Source organism: Prinia subflava, chromosome Z (assembly GCF_021018805.1).
Source record: "Prinia subflava isolate CZ2003 ecotype Zambia chromosome Z, Cam_Psub_1.2, whole genome shotgun sequence".
NCBI lineage: Eukaryota > Metazoa > Chordata > Aves > Passeriformes > Cisticolidae > Prinia > Prinia subflava.
Window position 1 is genome coordinate 29,815,314 of NC_086283.1, and position 19,156 is coordinate 29,834,469.

Below are 19,156 nucleotides of genomic sequence, written 5' to 3' on the forward strand. Positions count from 1 at the left end.
ATAAAGCCTTTGGCAGTGTCACATTTTGCAGCAAAGCAAGACCCAGACAATACAGAAGATGGGAATGGTGGAGCTGCCCCAGCCATGCTGCCTACTGTCAGGCACACCAGCCTCAGCAAAGCTTCCAGATGCTGAAGGATTTGGTGGGATCTAGTAATAACTCTTGAACCTTGTTTTGTTTTTTTCATATCAGATACCAAGCATTCTGTGCTGCTGAGACCTCTGAAAGGCCCTTGCCAGGGCATCTGGACACCCAGACTTAACAAATGGATGACCAGACGTGGCTCCAAAATTCTTGGCAAAGCCCTGGCTTCTGCCGAACTCACAGGATTTTCAGTTATCCAGCACTTTATGTGTTTTCTGTCTTTCTGACCCTTCAGACTGACTGATTTTCAATGTATGTGGTTACCAATTTTTCTTCCATGAAGTGCCTGTTTGTAGGCAGGTGTTGGTGTAATATTGTGGCAGATTAAAAAAAAGACATTAAATGGCAAGTGACTTCTAGGAAAAACATATTCCCTGAAAAGGATATTTTACACTTTTTCAATAGGCTTTTCAAAAGAAATTATTATATATTAGCAAAGAAGGTTTTGCCTAACTTTCACTGGAAAAAGAGTGAGTGAGAGGCAGGAGGGCATTTCTGTATGGGCATCATCTGTCTTATTATTAAGCAAGACTACAGATTTGTTTGGGAATTTTGTGATTTATTTTTGAACATTTGTTTTCAAGTTGAAAGAGAGAGACAGCAAGAGGGGCAGATGTCGATTTAAGATGGAAATCAGGCTATTGCCACATATCTAACTAAAAACACAACACTATCTGTTTGCTACAGCTACAATGCATTTTTCAATGAATTGTCTAGCCAACATCCCAGTGGAGAGTGAATGACAGCCAGTTTCATTTTGTGTGGCAATTGAAACCATTTGGTTTCAAAGAATGACTGAAGTTTAATAAAGCGTTTCATTGCTAACCACCAAACAGTGTCAGATTTCCACTGGCAGGTTTAGGCTAAGAAACCTCCTGCTTTTTTTTTTTTTTTTTTCTTTTCTTTTTTCTTTTCTTTCCTTTCTTTTTTTCTTTCTTTTTTTCTTTCCTTTCTTTTTTTCTTTTTTTCTTTCCTTTCTTTTTCCCCAGGACCAACTGAATCAGGGATGTGTCATCAAGAGCCAGCCTTTTTTTTTGTTTGAGTTTTACAGTCACTTCACAAGTAGCTGGAAATGGCAGGCTGTGTGTTGGTGAAGTGAGTGTTTATTCAAATTCTGCATATCCTGGAATTATCAGGTCAGGCTTCCTGGGACACTGCCATAAACTGAATATTTTCTTGTGAAGGAATGTTGGAAATGAATTGTGCACAACGCCAGAAAAGCCAAAGCTCTGGGAGGTGACAACACATGCAGGGCCAAACGCCACGTGGTGAAGTTGATCTGCTGCGAGAGCAGATTCTAGGTGGAAGCACTGGCCATGCTCCATTCACAGCCAGACAGGCTTTAGGTTGGTTTCAGGCAGTGAAAGCAGGGCAAACTTGGAGTGTTACCCACACTTTAAACCCACTTTTTGCTGCACCATGTGTGACAGTGCAGCATGTGCCACAGCTCCTGTGTCTGAGCTCTTTGCAGCCCACAGACTTCTCTCATTAACTCACTTCAGCATTGCAAGTCAGGCTTCCAGGGCTGGGAGGACAGGTCCTCAAACCTGGGCTCACATTACACAGTGGGAGCTTTATTTCATTTAAATTTACATGGCCCAAGTCCTCAGCAAAGGAACAAAGCCATATTTGGTGTATGGAGCTGTTTACAAACAATTCAGACAAAGCTTGAGCAGCTGGGCTTGCAAAGCACAAAGGCTTCTGTTTTGTATTGATGAAAAATGAAAAAAAACCCCAACAAACCCAAATCACTCTTGTCCCCACCAAAATAAGTCATTGCTGGAAGCTAGTTCAGAGGCTGGGAAAGCTAAGGTCCACTTCAAAGTTAATTCTGGGGTTGCCCAGTGTATAAATCTTACGAAACATACTGGAAAAAGTCAAGATATGAGTCATTCACACCAATCCATCAAGAGACTGCGGGAAGCTACTGCTATAACCCTTTGGGCTAAATGACTTTCCAAAGAAATTCCATTGAAAACAAGTCACAGGGGACTGCTTTGGTCATCCATGTTTCATTCTTCTTTTCTTGTATTTCCTTCTTTCTTTCCTACATTTTCTTCATTGCTTCTGCTCTTGACTTTACTTGATTTTTTCTTTCTTGCCATTTTGCTTGTTCTTTCTCACTTTTATTCATTCTTTCTCTCCCCTCCTCTGTTTTTTTTCTCTGTTCTTTCCTTCCTCCTTTCTTTGAGCCTCGGTGTAATATGAACAAAGGAAGGAATCAAGGTTTGGACATTGATCTGAAGGTCTGGTGTGACTTGGAGGGGGAGCTGAGGCTAATAAAATCAGTGTAGAAATGCACAGTGAACTGCAGTGATAGACCAGGGAGATTTCAACATGCCTTGCACCAGGCAAAGGATGGAAAAGAATAGTAGTGAAGTGACAATTTTAGCTTTATTCTCCTACCTTCTTATATGTTAGTCGCAAAAACTGACTGGAAGTTTGTTGTCACAAAATCAAGCTGTAAATGCAACTAATAATTTTCCCAGTCTCCTATCTCTACCACCAGTTCTATACCACTTTTATTTTTTGCCCCTCCAGTCCTTCTGTGTTTCTTCACCCTGAGGAAATGCATTTTAAGGACATCAAAGCAATGAAATCTGATAAAAGAGCACTATGATGTTTCTTCAGCTTTTATGAGGACTGACAGAAAAATATTGATGGAAACTGACTGAGAGGAAAATTTAACTTTCAAATCTCATTTTTGGTATCCCCAGACAGTGTGCTTACTTTCCACAGAAAACTTAGTATTTTTTTCCCTGAGAATTTAATAGTTTTAGAGGAAAAGACAATTCTGATGACAGCTGAATAGGAGTAATTTTATGTTACTTTCTCCCTACCAAAATGCACGAAAACAGTGTTTTCTGGATATTGTGGCCTGGAATTGGATCTAGACCCCTTTGAAACTGCGAATGCCAAGGAAACCCAAATTCTTGTGAAGGTTTCTGTAGGCACGTTTCAGAACAAGACCTTTCATTTATTGGATTTTTGAGAAATCAAACAAGCAAGCAATGAGAAAAAATACAACTCCCAAAGATTGTTATTAAGATTTTTTCAACGACTTTGATATTATGCTACTGGGAATTTTCTTTTGTGAAATGAAGCATGGAGAATCAGACATCTCAATTTCTCTGGTAACCCTTATCTCTGAGATGATGAAAATCATTGATATGCCTATGGGCATGATATATCTAACATCTGATTTACAGAGAAGTGAAGACTGGCATCTCACTGGTTCTGCTTTACACTCTGAACCCAACAGGATGAAAAGTAAATTCGTTTTCTCCTCCTGTAAACAAACTGCTCTTGCATCACCAGCTTCGTGCACTAATTTACATTTGTGCTGCATATGGCTGGATATTATTACACATTTGGGCTAAATTAATTACTAACTGTAATTAATTGGTCTGATGGTTAAGCCCCTCCTTCCTGGCACTGGGAGTGACTCCCTCTTCAATTGGAAGAGGGAAGTCATAGACCTCTTTGTCACATCAGCTGCTGCACCAAGCCAGCAGTGCCTCTTCTCTAACCCCTTGTACCTCCTCGCACTCCCTTGCACCACAAAGGTTCAAAGTCTCTTTAGGATGTGGTTGAATTCTAGTAAAACACTTGAATAATGCCACTGAGAAATGACTGGAAATTTTCCCCCCCTCCACAGAAATTAAGAACCTCCTTTGCCTTCCTGCTTCTTTCTCACCCAGCTGACCAAGTTTTAGAGGGAGAATTTTCCAGAGGAGTTTCAGAGTAATCTATGACGATTTTTCTGCCTCTCACTTTTGGAACAGAGGGGTTTTCTACCATGGGTTTTCTCAGCCTCTCTCCAAGCATTGCCCAAAGGCTCTGGTTTGAAGGGATCCCCACTGCTGGCTTATGGTTGGTCTGCAAATACAAAGACAGGTTTTGTGGGCATATTTCAGTCCCTTCCAAAATCTCTGCCTCTTCAAAGACAGCAGACACCATCCTGCCAGGTTTATTGTGAGACTCAGACTACCAGATTTGCATTATGAATATGGTTATGTAAGCATGCAAAGCACTGTTGATGCTCAGTTCACACCAATGCTAACACACCGCTGTCAATGAAATGTTTTGTCACTAGTGAAGGTAGTAGGAGACAAGAAAAAGGTCTTGGGTTGCTGAACAACTTTTTAAGTTACTCAGTTCAAAAGAGTCATCTATGAAATTAACATATTTTCCATTTTTTCAAGTGGAAATTTTCAGAAATTAAATTATGCATACCAGTAAGTGGTTGGTTTAAAGATGTAGACTGAAAGAGGACCACAACCCTCTGCAGAAATTAAATCATATGAGAGCTCAACTGCTGACCCATTTGCAAAAGAAAATTGTCATCCTGGGTTGAGAACACTTGGAGATGAACTTTCTGTGGCTGTAGAGCTTATTAGTGGCAGTCTGGTTCCCCAAACATCATTATAGATATAGGGCTATCAGAATTACATTTTGCTTAACCAGGCAACACAAAAATTAATAAAAATTATGCCAACTAATATTATCAAAGGTTTTTGTCCTTTTTAATCATTGTTATGAAAATTTCCTCATCACTAGAAATCTAGTATTTTTTAATAATTTGCATTCTTGTCCATCTGTTGGAAAGACAAGGTGTCTAATGCCTTTTTGATGTTCCAATAGCTAAATGCACCCAAATTTAGGGGTATCTTTGCTAACATCAACTTTCATTTCTAACTACTGTTCAACCTTATATATTAGAGGAAAGTCACAGTGTGAAAGCACACTTTCCATGCCTCTCAGGCCCATATTTGCAACACACAACCAATGCTACTTCTGCCAGATTTGATTTTTCTTCAACCTCTTAGGGCTCAAAGCTTGCTTGATTTCTGATAACCTGAAAAAAGTAAGCATGATGATACAAAAAATTTCTATGCTGCTACCCCAAATAGGAGTTGCAGACAATATCTGCTCAATTGCTTCTATGTTGTATGACAGGTAGTCAAGAACTTGTTATTTGCATGGTGCTCTGTGGTCACTTTAAAAGGGGGTTCCTAATTGGAGTTTATCTTTGCTATTACACCGTGCTTCGTGACAGAAGAATCGATAGCTCTTCATTTAAGCTTCATTTAAGCTTATGCTTACAAATGAACATGGGAGTTCATATTGTTAAGACAACAGCTTTTATTTTGTCTTTTATCAGCATTACCCATATATTCCCAGCAGGGTGGAAACACTGGCATCTAGTGAGAGAAATTACAGGGGGCGACTGGAGAAACACACAGAAAATGGCACATGGCTGGTTTATAAGTATGGTGCCTGAGATTTGAAATTCAGCTTAGGCAGCTCCTAATCCACTGACCCTGATACACTGGAACAGCAGAGCATCCACAGTGTTTTGTAGTGGTTCTGATATTCCTTGTTCACACTGGTGGCCAGTGAAGGAGACAAAGTTTCGCTTAGGGAAATTCTCCCTTTTCAACTACTCTCCTGTGTAATTATTCTTGTGAAGTCACTTTTCCTTGGGATCTGGGTTTGCACTTCTGATTCTGGGGAATTTAAATGTGTAGTACGGCCAGAGAAAAACCACTCCAATTACAGAATTTCTTCTTCCTTCTGAAGTTATGTGCCAGGAGTGAGATTCTTCCTTTTGAGTTATAGCCATTGAATCTATTTTGAGCTAAGAGTGTTACTACATGAGGTTTTGCAAGTGACTGACAGAATGCAGCACAGTGAACCAGATCCTGCCTGTTCCTACAGAAAGCACAAGGAAAACATTGGCTGAATTGCATTATCTTAAATCAACATAAGACTGTGGCTAATTGTTCTGAGATATTAGTTCCATGGTATCACACAGTAGAAGTTTCATGATTCCCATGAACACAGCAGCTTGTAACTATTGAAAGAGCTGGAGACATGACAGGTGACACACTGTCCTTTGCTGCACTAGGTGTGGAAATAATTACTTCGCCACGCAGAGGACAAACCAGAAATTGTGCAAGAGCAATTAACTAAATCCTGCCTTCAGAAGAATCTGTAGACACACCTTGCTCTCTGCAATGAGATCAAAGAGCTCCAGAAATATGTTTGCCAGGGCCTCTCCAGAGCATTATCCCCAGATCACCTGGAATGTGAGTGACATGGCAGAGATGTAGTCTTTGCTGGCATTTCCAAGTTCACATTCGGGATGTCATGCAGCTCACATTTGTGTCTTTAGAGAAATGAATTAAGCAGCATTAGAAAGCATTACACGAGCAACCTGTTGCTATTCAATGTATTCAGGACTAAGCAGAACCACAACACTCCTATGTTATCTGCATAGTACTGCCTGTCACTTCATTATTCCCTTTATTTTCTCTCAAATTTAGTTTACATCTTTTGACCTGCCTTTGTCCGTTTGTTTGTTTTGAATGAAAAATGCACTTACAAAATCCTTGGCTAGGCAGTATTCTTTGCCTCTCAAGACACAGCTGCCTTTTCAAAGATTCCCAGCTATTTGCCAAATATATGTCTGTATTCTGTAGATTTTTATATGTGCTCCAAATGTTAGGGAATCAGCTTCTCATGTGCAGCAGTTACAAAATAAAACACAGAAAACAACCTCTAGTAAAATAACGTGAATGAAATACTCCCAAGATTTTACAGGATTTTATTTAAATATGTATTTTATTAATCAACAAATTTTATCAACATTACACAGTGAAAGCACTAAGTACATTACCAAAAGACAATAAGGGTAGTAGTAGGCTTTTCTAATAATTCTAAAGCAAAACAATTGTAATTGTAATTTTAGGCTCTAGGTGGCTATAATCAACCTCATATGATATCCTGGACAGTGATGGTTCTGTTGTGTTTTTCCCTATGGTGAGAATTAACAGAGAACTCACGGCGACATAGCTGGGCAGCCAAAAAAAGCAACGCTACAAGTTCAAGGTTTAATTTTGGGGGTCTACTGGATAACATTAAAATACAATACAATACAATATTATTAAAAAATTAAACCTAATGTTTTTAGTACTGGATAAGTTTGACTTATCCAGTGCTGAGAGAGCCACAGCTGTCTCTGAATACCTCGGGCCACCTGGGGCTCTCAATTTCCAATGTATGGGTTAGAATTTCCCCTTCTCATCAGACACATACTGCTCTATTTTCCCTTTGGCTGGCACAAATGTGTTTACAGAAAATCTCCTTTCTGCTGGAAAAAAAAAAAAGAAAAAAAGAAAAAAGAAAAAAAGAAAAAAAGAAAAAAAGAAAAAAAGAAAAAAAGAAAAAAAGAAAAAAAGAAAAAAAGAAAAAAAGAAAAAAAGAAAAAAAGAAAAAAAGAAAAAAAGAGGGGACTCTTAAAAAAAGAAAGAAAGAAAAAAAAAAAATCCAATCTATACTCCCAGACTTATTTCCAAAGCAGGTCATGTTCACCTGGTGAAAACTCACTTCTTTTGCAACCAGGAGTGGTCAACAGAATCCTTTTCTTACTTGTCACTTTTATTTTCCTAATTTTCCTTTCACTTGTCCACAGATGCATCCAGACTGTTCCAGTCCTAGTATTTTCCCTCTTCCACAGTGTGTAATAATCTCCCACTGCCAGCTGCTGGTTCCCTTTCCTAATGGGAATAGATGGTGCTATTGAAATGCCAGTGGACTGAAAAAAAGGTGAGTGGAAAAAATTCTCTAAATTCTGTATAATTCTCTCTCTTGCTTTGACAAAACCATAAATGGATAATGCTATCAGGTTTACTCTTCTATCTGTGCTTTACCTTCTTAAAATATTCTTGCTCCAATGTCAGCAAATCAGAGATTTATCTACAATCAATCTGCAACTTCCCATTTAGTACAAAGTCGCTCGCTTGGCCCATGACAATCAAAGAACTAATTATTTCAGGAGTTAAGCATAGATGTTAACCTAGATAATTGCCTTATCAAAGTGTAAGTTGACCAAAGTCACTTTACAATAATCATGATTACCAAAGCGGATCATCACATTGACATTAGAAAGTGAAAGTGACGCTGACAGAAATCGTGTGCCCACCAAGAAAATCAAATGACTTCTGATTGTGTGCTGATAAGAAATGGCACTCAGGATTCCTTAGGACAGACTCATAAAAACAAGGGGACAAGTAAAGATACCAAATCCTTGTAAATTTTGACAGAACAAGCACTAATACTTGTGATATACTTATGAATACTCCTTATGATTTCACCACAGGTTTTTATAATAGTACAACAAAGTTCTGCACGCTTCTAAATTAAAACCTTCTGCTTGCTGATGTCTCATTCAGTGAAGCCTTTACCATAAGGAATTAAAGTGGTCATGACTTACACTCACCGACAGTGTCCTGAAAGGGGGAGGATTTTTGTTGTTTTAAGATGTGTGAGATGTGGAACTAAGGACAACAGTACACCAATGCTAAACATAGCCTGCAAAAATGTCTATTAACTGAGCTTTGAGTAAAATTAGGAAGACAGCTGTGATCAAACAGTTATTCTGCAACTCATCTTTCCCATTCATATTCCTGCCTTCATGATATTCCATCCTTTGATGTACTTGGAAACATTTTCCAGCAGATTAAGCAAGATTTGGCTTAAAATCAATGCAATTTAACAAGGGGAGCAAACCAAATTAAGATGAACCAACATAAGACTTTGATGAAGTTTAAATATGAAGCAAGTAGCTTGAACATTGATTAACCCCTCCTGTTTTGGAGAAAAAAATAAATAAGAATTAAAATTTTAAAAAGGCAATTAAAACCAAATAAAAAAAACCCACAACCAAACCAAAGTCTAAAACATAGACTGCCCATGAAAAACAACACAAGCACACTGGAAAAGATAAGGAGCCATCCTTGAGACCAGAGCTAATTTGAGTAATGAGATCAAATTTTAGAATCCTTACAAATAGAAGATATTGACCTTAACTTGTGTAAAGCACTACCTACAGGTGCTACTTGCCTTACATTTACTTTAATCTTCACCTCAATTAGTGCAGATCACTAGCAGAAGGTAAAATTTCTTCTTTGATTAAAAAAAAAACCAAAACAAACAACAACAACAATAACAACAACAAAACAACAAAAAACCAAAAAACCAAAAAACCAAAAAACAAAACCTCAAAAAACCCACCAAAAAACAAACTAACAAAATTGTTAAAGAATCAGGCCCTTTTACAAGGAAAGAAGGCTCCCTCGTTTCCTTGCTCTAATTTTTCCTCAAAATACATTGGGCTTTTTCAATTCCTCTAAGGTCAAGAAACCCACGCAGGGTGGTCAGATGCTTGCAGTGCAGCAGAGGAAACATATGTGTTAAGGAAAAGCAAATGAGGTGCCTTCAAGGGTGTCAGAAAACTGAGATATATCCATATATATCTATCTATATTATCTATCTATCTATATCTATATCTATATCTATATCTATATCTATATCTATATCTATATCTATATCTATATCTATATCTATATCTATATCTATATCTATATCTACATCTACATCTATATCTATATCTATATCTACATCTATATCTATATCTATATCTACATCTATATCTATAAGTGAGGACACAGGCAGGGGAGTTGCTCAAAAATCAGTAATTTGCCTTAGGTTTTCTGCTGCCACTAAGGGCAGCATTTCCAAGCATTTCTATGAGCAACTTGGCCTTTGCAAGGGCTCATGACAACAATCACAGTTCTGACAGGTTCCTGCCAGGTTTTTAATTCATGTCAAATGGGATTGTAATTTTTTTCATGTACATTTCTTCCAAAGACAAATGACATTTTTACCAAAGAAACGAGAGAGAAAGGAGAGAAACTGCAAAGATATATCACACACAAAAAAATTAATGTTAGGTTATTTCTTAAAAGATATTGTCCATAGCACCCTAAAAATAATTTATTGTACTTAGCAATTCCAAGTGCTAAGGAATGCGCAGCAAAAGACAGGGTAGTTTGGAAATAAAGTTGGAATCTTGTTCTATAGTTTAGTCCCTAAGTATCCAAGGTATTTCTGCCTCAAATATCAGCAGTCTTGGTCCATCTTCAAGTGTTTATTGGATTTAATGATATTTCATCTGACTCACTGAACTTCCTCAGGAAAGGATTACTTTTCTTTACTTTATTCTTTAATATATTTATATATTTAGCTAAGGCTAAAATTTGAAACATAAAGTTCCTTGGAGATTTTTTCCACCTTTGGAAGAGTAATCCACATTCCAGAACATCTCCAGGACTAATACCAGGTTACAATGCTAAAAACCCTAATTTCTGCAAGTTAAATTTGTCTGAAACTCAAGTACCTAAAATCATACATGTTCATTTGGACAGGGAAAAAAATGTGTCTATGTTTAGTTTTAGAATCAAAGAATTGCAAAAATACTGGCTCACCTGAGTTTTAATATTGTTCAAGTAACAAATAGAAATAGAGTACAAAGATTTGGGTGTTTTCAGCTACATGGAAATTCATGAATATGTTGTCCATCATACTCACTGCATCAAAGAGTTTCATCCTTTTGTTTCCATCTCAAATATAAAAATTTTCACTTGAACTTTATCCTGTATTTTGGAAAGTGGTCTGTCCTTGAGGTGGAATTCTAGGTGACGGAGATTACAGCTGTTTAGGGAAAAAAAATCCCTTAGCAGAAATCTCAAATGAAAAATCTGAGTTCAGATTTCTCCAGCTGAGACTGAGAATTGAAAGTCTCAAATTATTGTATAAGAGGAAGCTTCAACTAATCTTAAAAACAATAGCATGCAGATCGGGTGTTAAACACCTAATTGTTAACTGATTTCTTTTTTTCAGAAGAATATAATATTAGACATGCCAGACAATCATTCCTCTTTGCTTCAGAGTCAGGGAACCTCTTCTATCAGGCCCTGTAGGTGCTGTTCCAGATTGTAATCAAGTCATAATTAAGATTCTCTTGTTTTAGCAACAACAGTTCTAAATCCAGTTTTTTACCAGAGAAATTTTTTTTTAAAAAGTCAGTTTGCCTCTTCAAAGGAGATAAATGTGGTTTTGAGAACTTTAGTCAAGGAATCAGTGAACAATTCACTGAGGTTCTATTGGCACCATTTCCCTAATATCTGTAGATAATTACCTTCACTTTTAAACCAAGCACTTCTCTGTGTAGAGAATGTAATAATGTAAATCTTAATCTGCACTTAAAATATCTGTTTACAGAGTTGCCAGAGTGACGATGCCACACTTAGAAGACGAACTAAACCTTTCATTATCCTTAATAAAACAATAATCTGTTTAAAGAAGACTTATTGTGGTGTCTCACTGCGCTTGGAAGGAAACAAAAGAAAAAAGATAATTTTTTAAGTAAGTTTGACAGGAAAAACATGTTCAGCAAAGAAGTGTCTCTTCTTTAAAGAGCTCAAATTGTGAACAGACTGCTACTAGTATTTGTAGATTTCATTTTCTGATGCTTGTTGTTCTTCTGTAAATATCAAAGATGTCTCCTTTAAATACTGTTTCAAACTGGTTGTAAGGTAAGCTTTGTCTCTTGCAACTCATGATTTAGGGAAAAAACATTTACTCAAACTGCTTCTGCTCTCTTTTTCTTTTTAGCTCCTGTTTCAGGAGCTGGGATTACAGGGGAGATAAAAAGTAGAATTCCTTCCTGCAGCATCATTTCTGTGCTTTGTAGAAATAAAAAACTATACTTGTACAGAACTGCAATAGCAAAAAATGTTTTGCTTGGCTTGTGTGTGCAGCTTTGCCATGCTTGTTATATTGTCCTTATTTTGATCCATGTTTCTTGGTTTTGCTCTTCTGATTCACTTCTCCTTCCATCCCACTGTGGGTGTGTGGGGTTGGAGGTAAGAGGAGGGCTGGTGAGTTGTTGGTTACTCATATATGTGATGAGAGAGCTGATGGAGACTGCTTTGCCATCCTCTGACTCTGCAATGGGCCTTGCCATACTCTGTGAGCCCACACAAGAAGCAAGATCCATTAATAACTCAGATTTAGCAGTCCAAGCCGTCTTCCTGTGGGATGCAGACGTCAAATTCCTGCTACTCACCCTCACCTGGGCAGGCAGAGCAAACAGCCCTGAGCAGATTTATCTCCTGCACTGTGCCATTTGTACAGAGCTGGTCAGAACTCCACCACCAAACAAGTGTGGCCTGGTTTGTTTCATGGCCGGGTAATCACAAGTCTAATTCACCTGGAATCAGAATGTGGAGGGTGCTGTAGTGAGCAGGAACTATTGGTCTGAAAGAATGAAGAAGGAAATGTGTATTGCGTAAGGTTCACAGGAAAACTGAGGCACATGTAAGAAAAATAGTTCAGTGCAGGGTATAAAAAATGTGCAATGGCAATGCTAGAAGAACAGCGGTGCACACCAAACACATTGCTTTTCTAAGACATTTACTGCTCTCTCACATTACCTCACTGTCTTGTTGAAATTCAGCCTGCCTCTTGGGACTAAGAGAGAGCTTGCCAAGGGTAAAGCACTTCAAGTGCTGAGAGCACGACCTCTCACTGTGACAGTACCCAGAGATGCACTAAGGATCAAAATCCCACTTCCTCCCCTTCTGCAATGTCTGTTACATGCCTTTCCCCCTCACCCCTTCTCTGTCTGCTGAAAGTCATGATATCCCACAAACCTAGTATTGCTTTGCTGAATTTGCAGATTCCTGGGTTTGCTTGGTTTTGGAGTTTGGAGGTGTGGTGTTTTTGTGGGTGGTTTTTTTTGGGGTTCCCCCCCCCCCCCCCCCCCCCCCCATCTCATTTGATTTATAGCTTTGGAACACTATTAGAAGCCTCACAGCCTGTTTTCTGGAGGATTCTGTTTGAACACATCTCTGGTGTCCCTCCATCAGTTCTCTTAAAGGGCAGTTCATGATAGGGCTGCAATGCCTTCTGCCTCTGATAGTCTCACCAGTTCTGGAAATGCACTTGTCCTTTCCCAAGAGATGATTCAGTATGGGTAATGGATCAGATTCTGTCCTTTCTTGCTTTGTGCCTGAAAGTATTTCTTGCTCAGCTGCTGAGTGTTGCATTCCTCAATATTTCTCCATATTTTTTTCCCTAGAGCTAAACCATTCTGATGCCATTCCAATTACCTGTGCCCTGGAAGTATTAATGTATAGAATAGTAAATAATCATTAGTCAGTGGAAACTCCTAACAGGGAAGGAAATAGTTAATTCCTTGTGAATTCATGGCAGGGCAAAGAACAAAAATTAGCTAGGAAGTATGGCGAAGTAATTGGAAGTAGATGGAAGTTTTACAAGTTTTGAAGTCACTTTAGGTTTTGTTTATCTCTTCTTTCTAAAAAATCAAAAATCTTTTGATTTGGCTTTAATTCCTTTTTTGTTGTTGATTTAAAAATAACTTATTATTAATTCTTTTTATTAAATATACACTAATTTACACATTATGCTTACCTATTCATCTTTCTTAATCATGAAAAATCTTTCTTAAATGTGATCCTTCCTTCCTTTCTTCCTTTCTTCCTGCCTTCCTTCCTTCCTGCCTTCCTTCCTTCCTGCCTTCCTTCCTGCCTTCCTTCCTTCTTTCCTGCCTTCCTTCCACGCCTTCCTTCCGCACCTTCCTTCCTGTTTCTCTACTGCAGCAAAAAAAACTCATTTTTTTTTCCTTATTATTCTTTTACTTTTCATTCTCTTTCTTCCTTCTCCACTTTTCCCCTTCCTGTATTTCATGTACAATAGATCGCCAGAAAAGCCCAGCATATTTTACAATAACTGTTAATAAGTACATGTTTTGTGTCAAGACAGAACAAAAGGGATTAGTATTGATTGTAAACTTTAAAATACTGGTAATGATTTTTCCTGTATTTACCTCCTCTAACTGATACTTACCTCCAAAGAAAAACTAGTGAATGGAGTAGGAATGAGCATGAAGTGAGACACAATTTCTCCCAACTGAAAAAAGACTTCTTGTCAATATGTTTAAATTCTGTCCATGCTTGTATTCCTGATAGCAGACATGAATTACTTTATATTTTTGCTTCTCAAGCAAAAAATGTGTCCCAAGGTAAATCATGAATGACAGTGGCTAAATGGGTTCAAAGCAAGTGAAAAAAACCATTAAGTATGTGAATAAACAAAGGTTTTATGATAGGGGAAGCTGGAGAATGGAAGAGCTATCCAGAATAAAAGCAGCTGTGCTACGGTTTGAGCCTTGAAGAACTGCATGGCATTTTTCAGCATCATGTCAGTTCTTCCTTCTCCTGTTTCCAGGCCATTGCAGTTGTGGTATACTGTAAGCCTTCTAAAAAGAAGAAAATCCAGGAAAAAGTGAAAAATTTAAACATGCTCCACAGCATGTTTTAAGACTGGCACAGCCCTAATCCACTTGCTGGACTCGAACGGGTGTCTGAGAAAGTTGATCCAAATGAAATTTTTGCAGAGTGGATTTTTGCAGGCACACACAACCAGGTGATGTTGAATCCTGGGGGACTCACCCACCAATAACAGAATAGAAACACTGCAGAAAATCTTATCTGCAGGTCAGAAAATGACACAGATCCTATTGTTGCTCAGGATTTTGTAACCCACAGTTTAAAAAACACATAAACATGCTATAAATTTCATAGGTGGTGTGATGATATTCAAGAGCTGAGCATCCTCATGAGACCCTAACATAACCCACCCCCAAACTCTGGGCTAAAAATGTTGGCTTGCAGCCTACAGAAATCAACTGCTAAGCACTTGACTTGAAATTGCATGCTGTGTGAGTAAGAAAGCTAACAAGAAAACACAGTTTATCAAATTCCAGCTGCCAAGAAAAAGAAATGCTTCCAAAAGACACATAATATATATGGCAAGCCTGCGCTGAAGACTGGTGTTCCCCCAAACAAATTCTATGATAATAATGCCTGAAAAATCTCCAGCTGTTTATATGAAGCATGCTGAGTGCTGAAAAACCCTCATGAAAGGCCAGATATAGTACTTCACAGGACACTTGATATTCCCTAAGCCAGGCGGTTAGCAAGACCCCTGCTTGAAATTATGAGGGTTCCTAAACTACTCTAGATCTGTTCACCCCAGGGAGGTTTCATTTTAGGTGAAAAGCAACACAAATATTCTCAACAATCCTCAGTAATCTTTTTGGACTTTCTAAGCCTTCTGCATAACTTTTTTTCCCTTCGTGTTTAAAAAAAAAAGAAGAAAAGAGTTAATGCAGAAACCAGCCAAAAGATACAGCTCAGTTGATGGACATCTTTAGGCTCTTACAAGGAGCACAATTGGCAAAATTCCTACAGCTGCAAGGGACCACTGTGTGTGATTTAATCTGGGTCATGATAAACTGGTTTTACTCTGGAGTGATGGAGAAGATTCATGTGCCAGCTTAGCCTAAGGGCTGTGGTGCTTGAAAGAAGGGAAGAAAGAAAAAAAAAATCAATGGCATAAAGAGGTCCACAGCAGGTTTGGAGCTTGGAAAGTTTTTTGTTTAGGAGTTTGTTTTTTGCACAGACCTAGGGACGAAAAGTGAGTTTGTCTTAAAGACACCTTTCCATCTTCAGAAATCTGGATACATCCAGCTTGAAAATGACACAGGGATTCACATTAACCTAGGTGCAATAGAATTCCCTGTGAACAGGAGGCATGCTTGAAATTCTGTGCTCTGTTTTAACACTGCTAACTTATTCTGAGTGCTGGTTTGACTGAGGCTATGAAGAAGTTCATAAATAGGCATTGCCATTCCCCCAAGAGTTAAAATAAATAAAAAATATTTTAAAAAGAAGAAAAAGAATATTAATTTAAGTACATATATTTGTATTTATATTTAGTAATACATATATCTATACTTACACTTCTGACCCTTCCTGTTCTTGACCCATTGTTTGTTCTTCATCCTTCAAATCATCTTCTGGAGTGATTAAAAAAAAATTGGTCTGGAAAATTATAGATAGCTTAAGAACCATATTCATATCATGAAAAAAACCCTTTAAATGTGTTTTCCAAGGTTTCACTGATAAACACAGAAAATTCACACCTTGTGCTTTGAGGTTACAGCTTCCTTGACTGATTTTTCACACTATACTTTCTGTACTTCACTGTACAGGTATATATGCACTGTACAGTGTATATAGTATATACACTATACTTCACTGTACTTTCTGTACACAGAAAGAATATATATTTTCATTAAATAAATTGTTTGTCGTTAAAAGTATTCCAAAAGATATCCTCGTCATCCCACAATATACTTTGGGATAATAAAGTGCCCTACTAAAGTTTTTTTAATTTATCAAGATCTAGCATCATCACAAAATTGTATATTACAGTATTTCTATGCACAGAGGAACAAGTGGGTAATATTTAGCTAAGCCAGTTCTATTTTATAAAAAAATACAATTTTTTAGATAAAATTTATTTTCAATTAAATAGATTACTGTTTCTTCTCTTTATATTCTTATATAAATGTACACATAAATACAAACACACACACATATATACACATATACACATACATATATATATGCATATATATATATATTAAAAAAAAAAAACAAGCCCCCCAAAGGAATAAAACACAGTCTAAAATAAGAAGTTGCTTTTTGTAACTATTTAGATTCTCCACAGTATGGTGGGGAAGGATTCGCCTTCATGCTCTGGTTCTTGCTGGCAAAAAAATATTTACCACAGCTGTACTGTTGAAGAGCTCCCATGTCTGCAAAAATGAATCAGAAAATTCACAGGAAAAGCCTTCCTTTGCAATGCTGCACCACTTTTATTTTGGTTACAGGTGAAAAGGCCAAAACTGTGGCCCTGACAAGAAAATGGCTGCCCATATCCCTGTAGGAACCTCTCAACTCAGGGCTCTCTATCACTTGAAAAACAAAATTAATTTGAGTTTTCCTTCCTTCACGTGGACTCTGCCTTGCCTGTTCTTGCCAGAGGCACTGCGAGGCTCCACTCAGCTTGGTTCCTGTTCTGCACTGTTGCATTCACCCAACAAAAAAAGTCATCACAGCCATTATACTGGCTGAATCACTCCTTGGCTGGTTGTTGGCATGGTCATGTCTCCTTGAGCAGGTGCTGACAGATCTGAACTCATTCTGCCTGCCTTCCTCCTCATTCCTGCCTGGATGAAAGCCAGGTCCAGTCTAGGAACTATTTCACAGCATTGTGTTTTTTTATTATTATTTTTTTCTGTAGATAATACTCATTGCATGCAGGTTTTGTCAGGAAAGTTATCATAAGGTCAAAACATTCTCCAGACAGTGGACAAAGCCGGTTATCACACAGATGGGACATTTTCTGAGCTTAAACCAAGACAGAACAGAGGTACTTCCAATGCCAGGAATTCCTGACAACCACTCTGGAGCTTCACAGCTCCTGCAGCTTCTCTCAGCTTTGTGTATCACACAAAAAAGTGAAAATCCCATGAGGTCGGGCTTTCTTCAAAGCTGCGTGGCATCCAAAAGTGCCCTGAAAGCTGCTGGGACTTTGTGGTTTTGAACTCCTAGGAGACAGTGTCTCCTTGTTAGCTCGCACTCTCACAGCCTGTCACATTTTTTAGCTCTGCCTGCTGGAGACACTTTTGGGAAAGGTATTTTGTTTTGCAGGTGGCACACAGGCAGTCATAAAAGCAAACCCAAATGCTTGCAGCCTGTAGGTGTAAAGAGGAGCCATTGAACTGGGGTGGCAATGCCTCATAAGAGAGTCCTTGGCTGTCCCCTGAGCATGCTGGGGTGTGATGAGGGCAGGCAAAAGCACCTACTTGTTAAACAGAGTGACAGTCCTGCCTTTTGTGTTATTTAGTTGATGTCTCTCATAATTTCTTTGTTTTCTCTCTATCCCACAGGAAAATAGTAGAAAATACAAACCAGAAGGAAAAGAAGCTGTGCCCTTATTTGACCACCCACAGCATGCATGCAGTTTTGAATTAAAGGAATACTTTTTATGTCCAAGAGCAAGTGGGAAAACCAATGATTTTTAAGCAGCTTCAGATGAAGGTAGCAGTTTGTCTCTGACTCCAGGAACTGAAATTTTTGGAAACTCTTTAAAATATTATCCATTTTAACTGCAATGTCTGTCGGGTGACTGGTCCTTCTACATTGAGCAGTTTCATACATAACAGCTACAAAGTGGAAATTACACATCTCCAAGTACATTTAAAACCACTGGCCTCTTGTTGTCACATAATGCCTGCTCATGCTGCAGAGGAAAAACCCCTAAAACTTGTATTTTTTGTAAAATTCAAGAATTTATGTAAGGGAGTATGGGTTAATTCAAAGGCTCATGGGATGAAATTCAGATCCCTTTTATCAGCACTTCCTTGCAGGAGGTAAAGGAGGAGTGTTAGAGGCACCAAGTTTTTCTTACCCCAAAACAAGGCAGGTGTTTCACTGGACACCACTGGAAAAGGTTTTCCTCTCTGCCTTGACTCTGTTTTTGGTCCAGCAGTACATTCTGCAGCACGTATTTCCCAGAGGAGAGATATGATCCCAAGGGTGGGGCATTATTAGAGATGCAAATGCTCTCAGAGGAGTGTCACAGGAAATTCACAGGGTGAAGAACCCCATGCTGAGCCAATTCAGGTCTGTGCTGGAGCTCAAAAGCTCAGATTGACTTGATCTGTACAGTTAGCTAGGAAATCTGCACAAACTGGGAAAAAAACTGCTGCCTTACCCTTTTTTTTTTTTTTTTCAGTGATATCACTGTAAATTGTTGCTGGAAGTTGACTTACAGTATGTGTCTGGCTCTTCCCGTGAAAGGCAAGGTCTTTTCAAATACAGGTGAAAATAGAGGACAGATACTCCTCCTGCTTCCCTCAGTGCACCCTACAGTCCTGGCACTAAAGCATATTGTGTGGGTCTTCCCTGAGTGGGAGGCAGAGGATGTTGGCTGGTGCTGTTTTCAAAGCAGACTCCCTTTCCACTCCACAGACCCCTGCTTTGATGTACTCCAGAATCTGACTGTGGCTGGCTTCTCTGTGTTCTGCACTCTGCAGATGCTCATGTGGCATCCAAAGAAATAAGAAAGCATCAACAGGAGAAGCAGCAGAAGTTAGGGCCTCAGGAAAACACATAATGTTGAGAAGCATGATTTTTTTTCTTTTTTTTTTCCTGCTTTAATTCATGT